The following is a 19,044-nucleotide window of genomic DNA, read 5'->3' as shown; positions in this document are numbered from 1 at the left end:
GGCCAGAAATATCAGGTCCCTGGAGAGTAAAAAAATGCTCTGAAGCAGCCTGGGGTAGAGGTTTAAACTGCTGGACTTTTCTACTGCCTGGAAAAATGGACAGATGGGACAGGTTATGGAGCCATGTGGGGAGGGTGAGATGCAATCTAGCTTCTTGCCCATGAGCCCATCCTTCTGTTCCTCCTGGATGTCCCACAGGAACCCAAACAGCAACAGGGATTTGAAACGGTGGCAAAGGATGTCCCACAGGAGCCCAGGAGGTGGCTAGGATTTGAAATGTTGAGAAATGCCTTAGCAATAGCTTCTAAGTCAGTTCACTGAGTGCAGCCAGCCTTTGGGAATATGAGCCAACTGTCCCCCTTGCTTTGCAATAAAGGATTAGGCTCTTTCCTGAATAGGGATAAGGAATTGGCCTATACTGTGCAGAGGAGCTGACTGTATGCTGACTTTATCTTTTAGGTGGGATTACATTAACTCCCCAGAGACCCATGGAATCTCCAACTCAAACAAAAGAAATTGAAATATCTATAGGCACTTATTTGCTCAAAAAACAAAGAATGTTTGGACAACTCAGTACCATATCACCCATTTCTATTAACTCAGTTCTCAGCCTTAAATTTTTCTTCTCTTGCAATTTCTCACCAAAACATGAATCCAACCTTGTATTTTTTTCTACCCTTTACACCTTATCTTTTCATTTTCCCCTCTAGTCACATCTTCGGCTTTATACCAAATGGAAATTCACACACACACACACCTGCCACTTGAAAATGTATATTCCTTGAATGGGAGGCCAAAGTGAAAACACACATTCAAGTTCAAATTGAGAAAGAACACTTGCCAATGGAGATAAATTGCGTATCAAGAACTAAAAGTAGCTCCTGGGGAAAAAAATCACCCTTATCAGCAAATTAAACCCGTGAATGTTTATTGAGCACCCACCATATTGAAGACATTAAGCTAGATGTTAAAGAAGACAAAAATGTGCATAAATTATAATTTCTCTCCATAAAAGTTTATAATTTGGGGAGTTAAGAAGAAATTTTAGAATGACAGCATAAGATATATTATAGAGTGTTTTAAAATTTATGAACCAATTTTACATTTTTAATGTTGATGGATTCTCAGAAAAAGCCTGTGTTAAAGAATTTTTCTTATTCAACCGAACAAGAAAAAGGGAATCTCAGAGATGGTGTGATCTGTGGAAGGACCCACAGCAAATGAGTGTTTGAGCTGAACCTTAAGTACAGTTCTTCTAACTCTAGATGCAATGCCCTTTTTTTATTGATACATATATCTCTAAATGAAACAAACTATAAATATCAAAGATGTCTATGAATGGGAATAACCATTTAGAACTGCATAAACATGTCTGGCGTCAAGATATAGAATTTGATCGAGACCCTGATGAATGGATAAGCATAGTCATCAGGGAAGCAGGAGATGGCACTCTAGGTTGAAGAAATATTGAGAGCAAAGCTTTGGAGGCACGAATAAGAAATAGTATATTTAGGGCACTGTGAATACTTACAGGGTACTGAATGTCACCCTTGTTTCACACTTGTTTTCTATGTCCATAAAGTGAGAAAACAGCTTTTCGATAGGCTCATAAGCATAGGAATGTCTTTCTCCTTTGAGACAGGTCGTTAGACAACAACTCCTATGTATGTAGGAGGCAGCGATTATATGCATGGGCTCTCTTCAAATTGCCTGAGTTCAGACCTCTTCTCCCTCATTAACTAGCTATATAATATTGGAAAATTGCTTCCATTTCCTTATTTATCAAATGGACATGCTAAGAATACCTAACTCAGTATATTTACGATAAACCAGATCAAACCAAACCCCTTTGCTGTGAGTTGATTCCAACTCATAGCAAACCTATAGGACAGAGTAGAACTGCCCCACAGGGCTTCCAAAAAGCAGGTGGTGGATTTGAACTGCCAACCTTTTGGTTAGCAGCCAAGCGCTTAAGCCACTGTGCCACCAGGACTCCCGAATGATTTTAGTGAGGATGAAATGAGTTACCTCCTCCAAAGCACTCATAACAACACCTAACACATTATAAGTGTTCAATAAATACTGAGCTTAAATCCTTCTGAAATTGTATTTTCCTGCAACAACTGCCAAACAATCCAACCTAGAATCATCAAAGCAAGAAAGATTGAAAGCATGCCCTAGGGCCCGGTTCTGGGCATTTAGGCTGGTAGTTACAGCAACAGCAGATTGCTGGAAACCCCCTGAAGGTTGCTATAGATCAGCTGCTTCAGAGCCAAAATGGAGTCTGGGCAAACTAAGTTTTATAGATCTAATTAGAAAGTATGGCTTTATAGCCCCAAACAGTGTAGAAGATTCGCATATGTTGTACATTTTTTTTTTTACAAGAGTCATAAAAATTAATGGAAAGTCTTTCTCCAGCATCCAGAGCAGTGTTTTGCTCTTTATTTCACCTAAACATTTAATGTTTATTTTTAAAGAACTTAGGTTATGAACATTTTAATTCTTTGTGTTTTGAGCACTTCTAATTTTTGAGTGATTTGGCATTCTTTTTTTCAGATATATGAGCAAGTCCAGTCCTGATTTCTCCAGATGTTTTCTTTTTTTTTTTTTTTTTTGTGGTTTCTATGAGTTGAAATTGACTCAGTGACAATTGGCAATGGGATTAGCTCCAGTGGCAGTGAAAATCTTCAAGAAGCAAGTAATGCAGTCAGACCACTGATACTTAGATTGGATATAATAAAGCCTTTTGGCATTTGGTGGGTTGTGCATACTCCATATGCTGCATTAATATTGAGTGACTGGGGGGAAGGAGGGAAGAGGGCATGGGCTGCATATACAATGGGCCTATCGTCTCAGCTAAAAACAGAGACGCTTGAATCTTTCTACTTTGTTAATTTCTCAATAGAAGAATCACAGCAGTATAATACTTAAAACTTAGTTACATGTCCAGCAAATTACTTTACATTAAAAAGAAAATAATTACATTAAAAATATTTTTATTAAAAGATACATATTAGTTAAGATAATTTTGAAATTAGGTTTGTTCAGAGAAGATATGAAATTGATAGAGAAAGGGAGTACTAGCAGGAAAGTTTAATGCCTGTGGATGCCTGTTCTGCACCCATTGCTTTACACACATGATTTCATTGTCCCACAGACCTAGTAAGTAGATCATATTATTTCCAGTTTCCTGATGAGCTCACTGTAGCGCATAAGAAAATGAAGTGTTCCAAAACTCACGACTAGCAGCATGAAGATTCAAGGCCAAGTGTTTCTGATGATAAAGTCTACGCCTTCTTTCCTGTTGCCTGCTGACTCTTAAGAACATATGAAAAAGGCATTTATTCCTGGGGAGGGGGGGCCCATGCTCTGTCCTCTGTCTCCACTGATGTTGTCCTTGCCCACTGTCTACTTTGACCTATGATGAGGCCTCATTGGCATAGCAACTGACTTTTCTTGTTACTGATATTACTAAGAATTATCTCAATCATTGCTTATGAGGCTAAAAAAATGGGCAGGGGGAATTCTCGGGAATTCTCTACTTCATTATGAGTTCCTGAATAAAATAAGATAAGAAAAATATTAGAAACAAGTAAACTTACATGCACAAAAAAACAATACTAGGGAAAAAAATTGAGATCTTTGAAATTATTTTTTCATATCCAAATGAAGGACAGCTCTAAAAGTCAATACTACAAATACAAAGTGGACACATTTATAGTAGCCACAGAATAGTGACAGTTACCCACCCATTGCTGTTGAGTCGATTCCGACTCATAACGGCCCTATAGGATAGAGAACTGCTCCATGGAGTTTCCAAGGAGCGCCTGGTGGTTTTGAACTGCTGACATTTTGGTTAGCAGCCATAGCTCCTACCCACTAAGACATCAGGGTTTCCAGTGACAGTTACAGCCAATTAAAATTTAAAAACTCACAACTTTGCTTGGGTCCATATTGAACTTCTAATAGCCCGAACTTCTATAATGAGTTACTTCCTCTCAGTCCTATGCACAATATTATATTGCAGATTTTCTGGAAGAGAAGATGGTATTTATTGGTAATGAGATCTTTGTCTTTCATAATTATTTATTTCCATAAAATAAGTAAGTATAATGGCTAAAAACTGGATAATTGACAAGGAAATTTAAACAATAAAGTGTTATTACCATTGAGGGTGTCAGGTGAAACACGGTGATAAATGGAAAATATATATATATATATATATATATATACAGGTATACAATAGAAACTAAAAAAAAAAATTTTTTTTTTTTTTGGGTGTTTATCAAAACAAAAGTTCCACTCTTCTTCACAGTGTTGTGATAGTAATACTCCAATTCAATGGAGTAAGCCCTTTCTCAGTTTTTGAAACCATCTTGACAGAGTCTGAATTTAGTCTTTTTTCTGAGAATTCCCCAGACTTTTCTACAAATGTATATCTAACAGTAGAATGTGCCTCTATCCCTGAGTAGAAAACCATTAAGCACAAGTGCAAAACATTCTGAAGCCTCATAGCTTGTCTTAAAATTTGTGCAAAATTGCCATTTCATTCTATAATATGTGTTTGTTCTAAAGTTTTGTAAAGGCCTTAAAATATACTTATCAGTTAAATCCTCCTGTTTCACATGTGCACACCCAAACATAAATGCACGCACACACACAACCTCAAATATACCTGATATTCTAGGGAGAAAGCGCTTGTTTATCGTGTGATTTTAGGTACTCCCTGGTATTTTATGAACTCACAAGGTTAAGAACTGAGGTCTTAGTTAATCTTCAACTAAGATCAAATCTTTCCCCCTCCAACTTACATCTGTTGGCTGAATGAAACTAATTCCCTTAGCACAGGACTTAGAATAGTACATTATCTGAAGTTTTAGAAATGTTACACAGCAAATACTATACTCCAGCTTGAAAGTATGGTAACCTCAATACCAGTCAACACTTGGATAGTAGACTCTACATCATTTTTGCTAACTCCAATGAATACTTGTCCATTACTGACTCTACGTCCAGCTTTGTGGCATAAATTTTGGGAATCTTACAAAAGCATCATGAGTTGGGGTCAACCTTTAGCAAGATCACTATGGAAGGGATTACTTTCTGTTTAAATTCTACCATCCTTCATCAGACAACATAGCACTAATTCAATACAGACTCATATTTTGGATAATGTGAGTTGGTTATGGGTCTCTTCTTAGATCTATCCATTTCTCATGAATCTTTTAAGGAATGTGCGACAGTGTAAAAGAGGGGAAGGAATAGAGAGAGAAGGAGAAGAGGGACTTGATGTTATTTAAAAACCTACAGAGGGAGACTTTAGCCCACTATTTTCTTCGTAAAAGATAAAAAACAAGAGAGAGAAACATTAAGAAACATCACATTCTACTGAATACATATCTTTTTTAAATATCCACGGGTTTAACTACAGCAATTAAGACATTGGGATGCTGGTATACAAAGACAGAAAAACAAACCAATGGAAGGAGGTAAAATCCAGAAACACACACACACACATAGCCACTTTACTTTTGACAAAGATGATCCCACAAGGTAGTCAGGAAAGAATGGCCATTAAAATAAATGACTCTAGGGAAATCAGATATCCATGTCAAAAAATGTGAAACTTTCCCCTACTTCATGTATACAGAAAACAAAAATTCAACATGGACTGTAGATCTAAATGTGAATGGTAAAACAAAAAAGCCTAAAGAAAACATGGGAAGACTATCATCATGATTTGGGGTAGGCAATAATTAGAGTCAAAACTTCTAGAATGGCAAAGTAAAGACTTCTAAAAAGTCATTCTTCCATAAAAGTAATGAGAATATTGGCAAATTTTTCAAAATAAACTTTTTCAAAACCCTAGAAATTAACTAAATTCTTATAACAGTTCAAGGAGAATATATTCAGTAAAAATGGCTGACACAGTAAGAACAACAAGCTTTGTGGCATTTTAACTTTCCCTATTTCCATGACTGTCTCCCCAATTCTATGGTAGCCTTGAAAACCAGAAGCCTCACATCCACAATACCTGTCAAAATCACCAGCCTACTAGCCACCAATGGAGTAAACCAAATTTATTGTCAGGTGCCCTCGAGTTGCTTCCTACTCACAGCGACCCCATGTACAACAGAATGAAACACTGCCCGATCCTGCACCATACTCATGATTGTTGTTATGCTTGAGCCCATTGTTGCAGCTACTGTGTCAATCCATCTCATGGAGGGTCTTCCTCTCCTTTGCTGACCCTCCACTTTACCAACCATGATGTCCTTCTCCAGGGCCTGGTCCCTCCTGATAATATGTCCAAAGTACGTGAGATGAAGTCTCGCTATCTTCGCTTCTAAGGAGCATTCTGGTTGCACTTCTTCCAAGACAGATTTGTTCATTCTTTTGGCAGTCCATGGTATATTCAACATTCTTCACCAACACCATAATTCAAAGGAGTCAATTCTTCTTCAGTCTTCCTTATTCATTGCCCAGCTTTCGCATGCATATGAGGCAATTGAAAACACCATGGCTTGGGTCGTGCACACCTTAGTCCTTAAAATGACACCTGTGCTTTTTAACCCTCTAAACAGGTATTTGTCAGCAGATTTCCCAATGCCATATGTTGTTTGATTTCTTGACTGCTACTTCCATAGGCATTGATTGTGGATTCAAGTAAAATGAAATCCTTGACAACTTCAGTATTTTCTTTGTTTATCAAGATGTTGCTCATTGGTCCAGTTGTGAGGATTTTTGTTTTCTTCATGTTGAGGTAGTCTGATCTTCATCAGTAATTGCTTCAAGTCCTCTTCACTTTAAGCAAGCCAAGTTGTGTCATCTGCATATCGCAGGGTGTTAATGGGTCTTTCTCCAATCATGATGCCATGTTCTTCTTCACATAGTCCAGCTTCTTGGATTATTTGCTCAGCATACAGATTGAGTAAGTACGGTGAAAGAATACAACCCTGAAAAGTGGCTTTCCTGATTTTAAACCATGATGTATCCCCTTTTGTCTGTCAGAGCCACCACCTCTTGGTCTATATACAGGTTCCTCATGAGCACAATTAAGTGTTCTGGAATTCCCATTCTTCCCAATGTTATCCATAATTTGTTATGATCCACACAGTTGAATGCCTTTGCTTAGTCAATAAAACACAGGTAAACATCTTTCTGGTATTTTTTGCTTTCAGCCAAGATCCATCTGACATCAACAAGATCTCTCATCCCACGACCTCTTCTGAATTCCACTTGAATTTATGGCAGTTCCATGTCAATGTAAAGCTGCAACAGCAAAATTTTACTTACATGTGATATAAGTGATATTGTTCGATAATTTCCACGTTCTGTTGAATCACCTTTCTTTGGAATGGGCACAAATATGGATCTCTCCCAATCAGTTGGCCAGGTAATTGTCTTTCAAATTTCTTGGCATAGAGGAGTGAGCATCTCCACCACTGCATTCATTTGTTGAAACACCTCAGTTGGTGTTCCGTCAATTCCTGGAGCCTTATTATTGCCAGGGATTTCCTCTGCAGCTTGGATTTCTTCCTTTAATACCATCAGTTCTTGATCATACGCTCCCTCCTGAAATGACTGAAAATTGATCAATTCCTTTTGGTACAGTGACTCTGTGTATTCCTTCCATCCTGTTTTGATGCTTCCTGAGTTGTTTAATATTTTGCCCATAGTATCCTTCAACTTTGCACCTCAAGGCTTGAATTTTTCCTTTAGTTCTTTCAGCTGGAGAAATGCCGAGCATGTTCTTCCCTTTTGGGTTTCTAACTCCAGGTCTTTGCACATTTGATTATAATACTTCACTTTGTTTTCTGGATCCACCCTTTGTAATCTTCTGTTCAGCTTTTATTTCATTATTTCTTCCATTTGCTTTAGCTACTCTATATTCAAAAGCAAGTTTCAGAGTCTCTTCTGACATCCATTTTGATCTTTTCTTTCTTTCCTGTCTTTTTAATGACCTTTTGATTTCTTCACGTATGATGGCCTTGATGTTATCCCACAACTCATCTGGTCTTTGGTCATTAATATTCAACAAGTCAAATCCATTCTTGAGATGGTCCCTAAATTAAGGTGGGATATATTCAAGGTCGTATTTTGGCTCTCACGGACTTGTTTTAATTCTTCTTAGCTTCAACTTGAATTTGCATGTGAGCAATTGATGGTCTGTTCCACAGTTACCACCTGGCCTTGTTCTGATGATATAGAGCTTCTTCATTTCCTCTATTCTCAGATGTAGTCAATTTGATTCCTGTGTATTCCGTCCCCTGTGGTCTTCATGTATAGTCGCCATTTATGGTATTGGAAAAAGGTATTTGCAATGAATAAGTCATTGGTCTTGCAAAATTCTATCATGTGATCTCTAGAGTCATTTCTATCACCAAGGCCATATTTTCCAACTACTGATCCTTTTCTTTGTTTCCAACTTTCGCATTCCAATCACCAGTAATTACCAATGCAACTTGATTGCATCTTTGATCAATTCAGACTGCAGAAGTTGGTAAAAATCTTCAGCTTCATCATCTTTGGCATTAGTGGTTGGTGCATAAATTTGAATAATAACCGTATTACCTGGTTCTCCTTGTAGGCATATGGATATTTTCCTATCACTGACAGCGTTGTACTTCAGGATAGATCTTGAAATGTTCTTTTTCACAATGAATGCGACACCTTTCCTCTTCAATATGTCATTTCCGGCCAGAAGACTATATGATTGTCCTATTCAAAATGGCCAATACCATCCATTTCAGCTTACTAATGCTGAGGATATCGATCTTTAGAGTCCACTTCATTTTTGTCTACTTCCAATTTTCCTAGATTCATACTTTGTGCATTTCATGTTCCAGTTATTATTGGATATTTGCAGCTGTTTCTGCTCATTTTGAGTTGTGCCACACCAGCAAATAAAAGCCTCAAGTGCTTTACTCCTTTCACATCAATAAGGTAGGTTCTACTTTGAGGAGGCAGCTCTTCTGCAGTGGTATTTTGAGTACCTTCCAACCTGTGGGGCTCATCTTCTGGCACAATCTCAGACATTGTTCTGCTGATATTCATAAGGTTTTCACTGGCCAATGCTTTTAGAAGGAGACTGCCAGGTCCTTCTTCCTAGTCTGTCTTAGTCTGGAAGTTCTGCTGAAACCTATCTGCCATGGGTGACCCTGTTGGTATTTGAAATGTCGGTGGTCATACCTTCCAGTTTCACAACAACATTCAAGCCCCCACCTTACAACAAACTGACAGAGGACTGGTAGATTTTAAAGATAAAAACAGTAATTACTGAATTTGAATAGACTCAATAAATTAACCCCAATTTTTTTGAACTAATAGTGTAAAAGAAAGAGATAATACTCATATGTTGCCCACACACCCCTCTTCACCCTCTGCACTTTTGCAATGAGGAGAGTGTGACATCCCATCCATGATCCAAATAATGATTGGGCCATGTCTGCCTTGTTCATAATTGCTCATTTATAAAGCCATATATTGTTATCTCAGAAATCTACCACCCACATGACACTAGATAGCTAACAAATTAAACAGAAAAAATAATTCTGTTCTGGGTCTAATTTACGTCTGTTATAGTTCAAGTATAAATGTTTGAAACAAATGTCTCTAGTATCAGCTAAGTCAGCTGAATACTGTGGTGGTATTGAAATGGCAGTGGTTTTAGATTGGAGTCAGAAAACTCAGACTGAGGTCTGTTTCCCTATTAATCTCTGATCTTAGACAAACAACAGAACATCCTAGCTCTATCTCAAGTACCTTGAGGCCACTTCGGTGGAATGATGTCATGGCTTTCCACATGAAACTAATACCTTTATTTTATTAGAACATCATACCATTTATTTGTCAGGTATTCATAACTCATCAGGAGCCCTGATGGCACAAAGGTTAAGCTTTTGGCTCCTAAATGAAAGGTCACCATTTCCCCAAACCACCAGCCAATCCATGGGAGAAAAGAGTTGAAGATTTGCTCCTATAAAGTTTACAGCCTAAGAAACCCTGTGGGGCAGTTCTACTCTATTATATAGGGTCACTATGAGACAGAGGAAACCCTGGTGGCACAGTGGTTAAGTGCTACAGCTGCTAACCAAAGGGTCGGCAGTTCGAATCTGCCAGGCGCTCCTTGGAAACTCTATGGGGCAGTTCTACTCTGTCCTATAGGGTTGCTATGAGTTGGAATCGTCTTGACGGCACTGGGTTCTGGTTGGATGAGACAGAATCAACTAGATAGCACACAAAAACAACATAACTCATCAACTTTTCCCCCTCCACTTCTTGAAATATTACCAATGCAGACCTTTGTCCAAAAGTGTTACCTCGTTTTGTCCACTATAGTATTTTTACACAAATAACAGCACTTCCTATGTTTGTTTGCCAACTGTGCCCTCCTCTTGTTAGGTATTTTTGTAAGTACACTATGCTAATTTTTTTAAAGCAACATGTAAATAAAATTGGCATAGTGGTGATTATAAAAATACCTCATGGGCGGAAGTGGTTGGCAAACAAACATAAGGGCACTCGTTATTTGCATAAACATACAGTATTCACCTTTTCCAAAGCCCAGCTTGGGTAAGTGATCTCCAGCAAAGACTCTCTAAAAGATATGCTTTAGATGGTTTATTTACTGTTCTAGGCATTTTAAGTATATAATAATTACAACAAGTTATATCATTAAAATTTGGAATACTCAGATCATACTTACTTAGCATATTGCCCAATGAAGAATAATTTTTACCGTATTATTTATAACCAGTTTGGAGCCTGGTATATGCCTTGGGTTCACATAGGAAATAGCTCAATGAAAGCAACTTTTGTACTTATTTAAGGTTGCTGTTGTTGAGGCATTTTCCAGCATGCTACTGGATGTCTCCTTCATAAAGTCCCACGTGATGAATTCCTTTTAGAAGTTAGCAAAATTTTATCTCCTTTAAGGAATGGGTATCTGACATGTACTTCTTTCCATCGAGTATTAAGATTTACGTAGCACAGATTAGTTCCCTTTCTGATTTTGTTAGTCAGGGCCTTTGAGCCAAATTCAATGTCCAATTGAACATTAATACTCTGGCTGACTTTTTTATTATTATTGCAGAATCAGTATAATGTAGTGACTAAGAATGAAGTCTGTGTAATCTGCCTGTCAGACTGTCTGCACTCAAATCTGAGCTCTGCCACTTACCACCAGTATGACCTTTGACAATTCACATAGCCATTCTAAGCTTCAGTTTCTTCATCTAGCTGAAATAAGGTTATATTCTCTTTGGGGTTTGCTCTTTGTTTTGTATTTCATAACTTGACAGATGTAATGCCTTGAAACCAAATTACTTTTGGAACAAGTATGTAATTCCCATGGAATTTTGTTCATTACTTTTTAGGAGGCATCACAAGATCTTTGCATTCTATCCTTTCTGAATTTTAACAGCTTGGTGACTTTGGCAGCTCCATTAGGCACTGATTAATGGTAATGCATAAAATTGCATTCCAGCATGAAGCATATGCAAGTGGCCTGCCAAGGTAAAAATAATAATTTAATTTAATCAAGACTGCATTACATTTCCATGTACTTCACAAATGATTTTTATATAAACAATAATAATAATAATAGCTACGTGCCAGGCACTGGTTCTAAGTGCTTCATATTATTTACTATTGATTTTGACAACCATAATCCTATGAAGTAGTTACTACTATTATCTTTCATTTTATGGATCAGAAGTTTAAGGTACAGAGAGGTCAAATAACTTTTCCAAGTCATAGCCTTGTAAGGAGTGAAACTAGGATTTGAAACCAGGCAAAATATATCCAAAGTCCACACTTTTAGACATTGTAATCTACTTACTGCCTCATATATCCAGTATGAGTTTTTGAGGTGCAAAATGTAAAACAAAACAAACAAAAGTTGAACATGGAATTTGACTGCCTAAGTTTTATATCTGATTGTTATGTTCTTTTACCCCGTGACTAACTTCTCCTGTGTTAAAGCTCACCCAATTTAAATGCTACTTTACCCTCAGGTAGACACAAGCAAGCATTCTTTCCTCTGTGTTCTCATTACATAACTTACACATTCCTCTACATAGCACTTTCCACAACGGATCATAATTTCGGTTTACCTATTTCTCTCTCTGAACATAAGCTTCTTTATTGCAGAAACTATGACTTTATGTTCCCAATGAGTACTGCAGAGGAAGAAAAGAAGGAAGAGAGGAAGGGAGGGAAGGAGGAGAGTAAGAAGAGGGAGGAAGAAAGTATGGAAGGTTTGATTCTTCTTTTCTCAATGTTAAGCACAGTTGTTTCTGATAGACACAGTATTCAGGAGCCCTTTCCATTTAGATGGCTTAGATGTGAAGAGGATAATACAGTGCTGTAATTTGGCATAAATCCATAAAAATATATTCTTTTTAATTAAGGAAATGGCACAGAGAAGGATGAAGAAGAAAATAAAATAAAGGAAGAGTCTTGAAGATATTTTGAAACTGCTTAGACACAGGAAAGAAAGCCAACTCCCTATTTACTCTGCTTTTGTCCAGAAGAGATATTTAGCTGATTAAAACTGGGGCTTGTTCACTTCGAAATAGTGCATCGCTCTCTATTTATTAGCTTTTATGCTTCTACAGACTGAAGTATGCAAACATTTCTCTTGTTCAAGCACCTCATGTCTTGATGACAGGCTTCAATTGCAATTAATTTCACTGTTTGGCTGACTACCGCTATGATATCTCTGCCCTTTGCCTGTCTTGCTCTTTTCTTTCAGTTGGCAACTTTCACCGTCTTGATCAACAAAATAATGCAATATAGCCTTAAAACCCAGACCCAGTGTCGTTGAGTCGCGCCTGGCAGATTCGAACTGCCGACCCTTTGGTTAGCAGCCCTAGCACGTAACCACTACGCCACCAGGGTTTCCCAATATACCCTTAGCTTTCCATTTTCTCTGAGTTCACAAGCATCATCTGTTCTCCACACAAAAACTTTACTTCTAAGCGTCTTAACCAATAAACCAAAGAACCCGTTGCTGAGGCGTCAATTTCAGCTCACAGTGACCCTATAGGACAGAGTAGAACGTGCCCCATCGGGTTTCCAAGGAGCAGCTGGTGGATTCAAACTGCCGACTTTTGGTTAGCAGCTGAACTCTTAACCACTGTGCCACCAGGGCTCCATCTTAACCAATGGCGGACAGAAATTCTTTGTTTTCTTCTTTACCTAAAACATGGCCTGCAGCTGCCTCACCCAGGATGCAGTTCATGCATTTTCTGAACTCGTTCCCAGTTTCCCTTGTAGCTATATATTTAAGCAACATTTTCTACTTTTTTTCAGCTGCACCAAAGGTCTTGTTTAAATGTCCTATAAATGTCATCCCAGTGCCTGAGATGGATTGTTTTGGAGCCATTACCAGGCTGACGCAAGGGACCCAATATCCTAGCAACAGAGCCTGTGTCGTGGAACTGGCAATAAATAGCCTCTATGCATTTGCAAATAATGAAAGCTATTTAGTACTGCAGTATGTTTTACCCATTATTCTAATAGTCTTTTTAAAAGCCAATCCCCTTGCTTTAGTCACCCTGGAATGGAAAAGCCACCCATACCAACCCAGAACACTGTATTAAAGGCATAAGAAAAAAGGATGAGATCTATGTTCTGATTGCCCTTGCTTCCATTTTTCAGGTCCAATTTTACTACATTGTTTTCATGTAAGATTTTATATTTTTCCTGCTTTGGATGCCTCATAGACATGACTTCGAAATAAAGTTGAATGTTTCCCTCTTTTCTATACTTTGCATGTAAATGATGGGTTTAAACACATGGCCTTTAGATTTTAGCAGCCTCAGTTCAGAGCCTGGATGTGCCTCTCAGTGGCTTAATGAACTTGGCCAAGTAAGCTAACCTAAGTCTCAGTTTTCTTGTCTCTAAAATGGAAAAAATTCTATCTACTTTTCTAGCTTGTATGTGAGTTAAATTAAATAATGAATATGTATGAAATCTTTGGTGTCAGGCACCTATGCAATGCTCTATAAGCGAAAAATATTAATAATAAAGCTACTGATAAAAGTTCTCAGATAATTTTTGAAACTGCCTCTCTTTTCTCTTTGATTGGTTTTTTGACATCTCTGAAGATCATCAGGGAGGAAAGTAGAAACAATGTAGGACATAAATATTAGAGTAGTTTGGTAATATGATAAGTACCCCTGTCTGCGATACTTTATCTCTCCTGGGCTGTCCAGGGCAGTCCTCCTTAGCAGCAGGTAGTCTAGGCTGCACCAAAGGAAGGCTTGGCAAAGGAGTGGGGGAAAACTGAGGAATTTAGGAGAAAGTAGGCTTTTTAGAGACTTTTCCTGACGAGGATTCTGTTCATTTCAGGTTGTTACAGAACACTCACCCAAGGTGGGTTAGGGCACTATGCTGGTCTCCAAAGGCTTTCTTTTTTGTGTGTACACACTCATTTTTTCCCTTCGTATGAAGACGAAACCTTAAATACAAGGCAATCTTAGTTTCCTAAATTAATTCTGAGCATAATTTTGGCTCCAAAATTTTTATTAAAGTAGTCATAAAAATTTCATCCTCCCACATATCTGTTTAATGTATTTCTTACTACATTCAAAATGTCTTTCCTTCAAAAATTATTACAAACAACGAAGACAGTGGAAGCTGACCCCTCATTGAAGTTGCACTCATTAAACCATGAAGAGTCAGGCACTCTGACACTAGAAGCTTCTATGAGTATTGAGCCAATACCTCCAGCTTATTGTATTCTACTTATAATTATGGTTACTTGTGACTTTAATTATCTTCTAGTTAGAAAGAGCCATGAAATCTGTGCTCACTTAGAGTTTATTCAAGCAGCCTTTATAGTCTTTTCACAGTGCTTTGCACATAATGCAATGAATGTTTATGAATGAATGCCACTGACTCAGAACACGGAAGTGAGATGTCTGCCTGACCAAACTCATCTGCCATTGTAACCATTCTGGCAGCGTCTGCTTCATTTAGGGTAATTTGCAGGAGATTGTCCTTGTTTCCCCCGTTTACCGAATTTTTATGCAAATAACGCACGCCATCTGTGTTTCTTTCCAGACTTTGCCCTGTCCCCTCAAGAAATATTTTCATAAGTGCTCTATGTTAATTTTTTACAGCAACATGTGGGAGAGGATTGGCATGGCAGCTTCTTATGAGGGTGCCATCTGGAGGGGAGATCAAGGTCAGCTGGCCAACAAATGCAGAAGGCACACGTTATTTGTGTAAGAATACAGTAATTCCCTTATTCCTGCTGAGAGAAAAAAAAAATCCAGTTTAACATCTTCACTAAACATTCTCATACCCAGTGTATTGGATCAGAGTAATCATAAGCGTTGGGATCATGCAAGCCAGATTGCAAAGGGGACTCTGTGTGAGCTTGGATTAGGGACGGTCATCTAAATCTTAGCTTCCTCATTGAGAAAATGGTAATAACAATAATGTCTTCAGCACAAATTGGTGTTAAGTATTAAAATATGTAAACACACACATATTAGGTATTCAATAAATGTGAGTTCGTTTCCCTTTTAACTTTTTCAGGGCTTGAGTGTCCAAATGATCTTATTGTGTGTTCTAATCCACTTTTTCCTGTTTGTATCTTTCTAGATCAACTGATTTATATTCTTCCCTCAATGCTGTATTAGCACCAAGTTGAGAAAATTCTTTCTCTGGCCTATATGAAAAGATTCAATTTTATTCATTTTAATATTGACCTAGCAAATATTTAAAACATAGCTATTTTTTACTGACACTATTTTTGCTAACGATGAGTGTATAGGCCCTAGCATTCAATTTGTTCCACTCAACGTTTAAAGCTAATGTAAGTGACACAATGACACTTGGAATTTTCTTTGCAAGTTTTCAGTTGACTGTCTCAATACACAATATATTGACTTGCTCTTATTTGCGTGTTTACCTTTTTTAATTCTAAGTGAAAATAAATTCCGGTATGTACGGGGTGCACATCTTAAAACGTTGGATAAGACCTCTAACTTCAAGAAGCTGTTAAAAAATATAAAACAGAGTCACTTTTAATAGCAAGAGAAACAAACACACGACAAACTCAGTGAAATGCTCCTGAATTAACTCTTTCCATTTATAATACCTAGAATTTTTCTTTCAAGAGAAGAAATAAAATCCTGTTGATTTTTATCTCTGAAATCTCTTAAATTTTGATTCATCCTGACACTAATTCAGTCTAAACCAAAACCAAACCCATTGCCATTGAGCTGATTAGGACTCATAGCAACACTACAGGACAGAGTAGAACTGCCCTATAGGGTTTCCAAAGAGTATCCGGTAGATTTGAACTACTGCCCTTTTGGTTATCTGCTGAGCTCTTAACCACTGCAGCACCAGGGCTCCAACTCAGTCTAGGCCTTTAAAATATCTTCCCCATGCTATTTTAACAGTCTTTTGACATCTAACAATTCATTTGTTAGTCACTTACCTAATAAATATACTCACAATAGTATGCTGAAATGCATCTGTTTTCTATTGAAGTCCTCTTTCAATTAAAAAAAAGAAAATCTAGAAACAATCTGCATAGAGGAAATATCCTCCACAAGGGTATAAAATAAATAAACTTTGGAATATCAATAAGGTGAAATAGTATGCAGCCATGAAATGGCATAGAAAAGTATGTAAATATGGTCAAATGTGCATAAAATATAAAGTATTTATAAAGCTAAAAGAAGAAACTGTAGAAGAATATCTTTGTGATCTAAAGGTAAGGAAATACATAAGAAATCTTGAAAACACAAACTATATGGTGAAAAACTGAATTACTTTATGACACTATATTAAGGATTTCTGCTCAGCAAAAGACACCATAGAGAAAATTAGTAAACAACAGCCTTGGAGAAAATATTTGACAGAACTAAAACCAAGGGATTTTAATCTAGAATTATAGGAAATTCTTAAATCGACAAGAAAAATCAGTAGTAAATAGTCAAACAGAAGAGGAACGATAATGGTTAGCAAGTATAACAATAAATAAATTCTCTAGTGATCAGAGATATGCAAAATAATGTAACCCTTTAGTTGCATTTTGTTGGAAAGGTTATAAATGTGGGTAATACCAAATGTCGGTGAGAACTCTTTTGACAGGAACCACTACCACGGAGAGAGTAAACTAGGACAGCCATTTGGGAAATTACTCTCAAACTTCTTCTGAAGTTGAGTATGCATATATATTAAGAACCAGACCTCCTACTTCTATATTCCAGAGAAAATCTCATACAAGTCTATATAGAAACTGAAAGAAGAAAAATTATTGTAGTACAGTTTATTATAGTGAAGAACTGAAGGTAACAGAGTGCCCATCACTAAATAAAATGTGGTGGACACATTCTGTGGAATTCTATGTAATTGTTAAAAGAAACAAACTACATGTACATAGAGCAACATGGTTTATTATAAGAAAAAGAAACCGACAGGTAACCTTTATGTAAATTGAAGACACATGCAAAACGACACTAAATATTTTATAAGAGTGCATTCAAATTCAAGGTCATGTGTCTTAGTTTCATAGGTCTGCCAAAATAAAAATACCACAAAGTGAATGACTTTAAAGCCCAGAAATTCATTTTCTTACAGTTCTGGAGGCTGGAAGTCTGAATTCAGGGTGTTGGCGAGTCTATGCTCCCTCTCTGTTTTTGCTCTAGAGGAAAATCCTTCCTTGTCTCTTTCGGCTTCTGTAGCCCTAGGCATTTCTTGGTTTTCCTTGGCTTGTAGAGGGATCCTCACATGCTACCGTCCCTCTGTGTGTATGACTCTGTTTCTGTATCTGACCTTCCCTTTTAATAAGATGCCACTCAGAAGGGATTAGAGTTAGGACCCATTCTACTCTGCTATGACCTCATTAAATTACCTGATAACATCTGAAAAGAAAAACCTTCTTTCCTTCGACAAGGTCACGTTCACCCATGCGGGGTATCTTTCTGGAGTATGCAATCCAATCCACAATACCATGTATCAAAGACCTCTGCACATGCAGCCACGGAGCCTTGGGGAAGAAATAGGGCTGGGGATTTGATGATGAAGGGGGAAAAATATAAAGAGGTCCATTACACAGACTAGTGATTATGATAATATACTAGGAACTGAGGGGAATGATTATTAATTCAACCCTCTGAACCTGGAGTCCAAAACAACAAAAATGCAAAGGAATAAAAATTTAATAGTGTGTGTATATGTGCACTGATATATACATAAAATTAAAATTTTGCTGGAAAAATACACAATAAGTTCAACAATGATTACTTTCAGAGAGAGAAATTGGGATTGGGGATTCATCCACAGAAGTGGGAGGAAAATTTTTTTTATACTTTCTTCATTATTCAAATTTTTTACCTAGTGGCTGTATGACATCTATTTAATAATAGTTTTTTTTTCAAATTAATCTTTTATCTCTATCCTTCCAATTTCATCTCCAATAATTTATTTACCACATTAGTATCAGAATCTTTCTAAAATGTCCATGTGATTAAGTTTCCATTTAAGAGTTTTCCAGTGGCTACCATTTTCTACAAAAAAAAAAAAAAAAAAACTTTCAAATTCCTTAGCAGGACATGAAAGGCCCTTCACAATCTGGTTGATACTCACTAACATTAAGCCTATCCAAGATTACATGCCGTTTATTTTTGGAAAACTAGACGACTCAACTGGTTCCAAATTCCTCGTACCATTATCTTCTAAATTTTTGCTCATGCTGTATTCTCTGCCTAGAAGGCTATCCCATGATTTTACTTTCAGATGAATTCCTATGTACCCATCAGGACCTAAATTATATCTTCTGTTTTCTGAATTTTTTCTGGCTTTCTATTTTCCCACCCAGGCACAATTGCTTCTTCTCTTCTTTGTTTTCCTGTCATACTTTATGAAAATTTAAATTGAAGAACCATCTCAGTAACCTGAGCTTATTTGTTGCCATATCCTTCTCCCTGGCTAGATTATGAGGATTTTTTTTTTTTTCTAACTATTGAAATCCCAGTACCTTGCAATGACTTTTTGTTGAACTAAGTTGAAAAT

Source organism: Elephas maximus, chromosome 22 (genome assembly GCF_024166365.1).
Source record: "Elephas maximus indicus isolate mEleMax1 chromosome 22, mEleMax1 primary haplotype, whole genome shotgun sequence".
Lineage (NCBI taxonomy): Eukaryota > Metazoa > Chordata > Mammalia > Proboscidea > Elephantidae > Elephas > Elephas maximus.
This window is presented reverse-complemented; position numbering follows the sequence as displayed.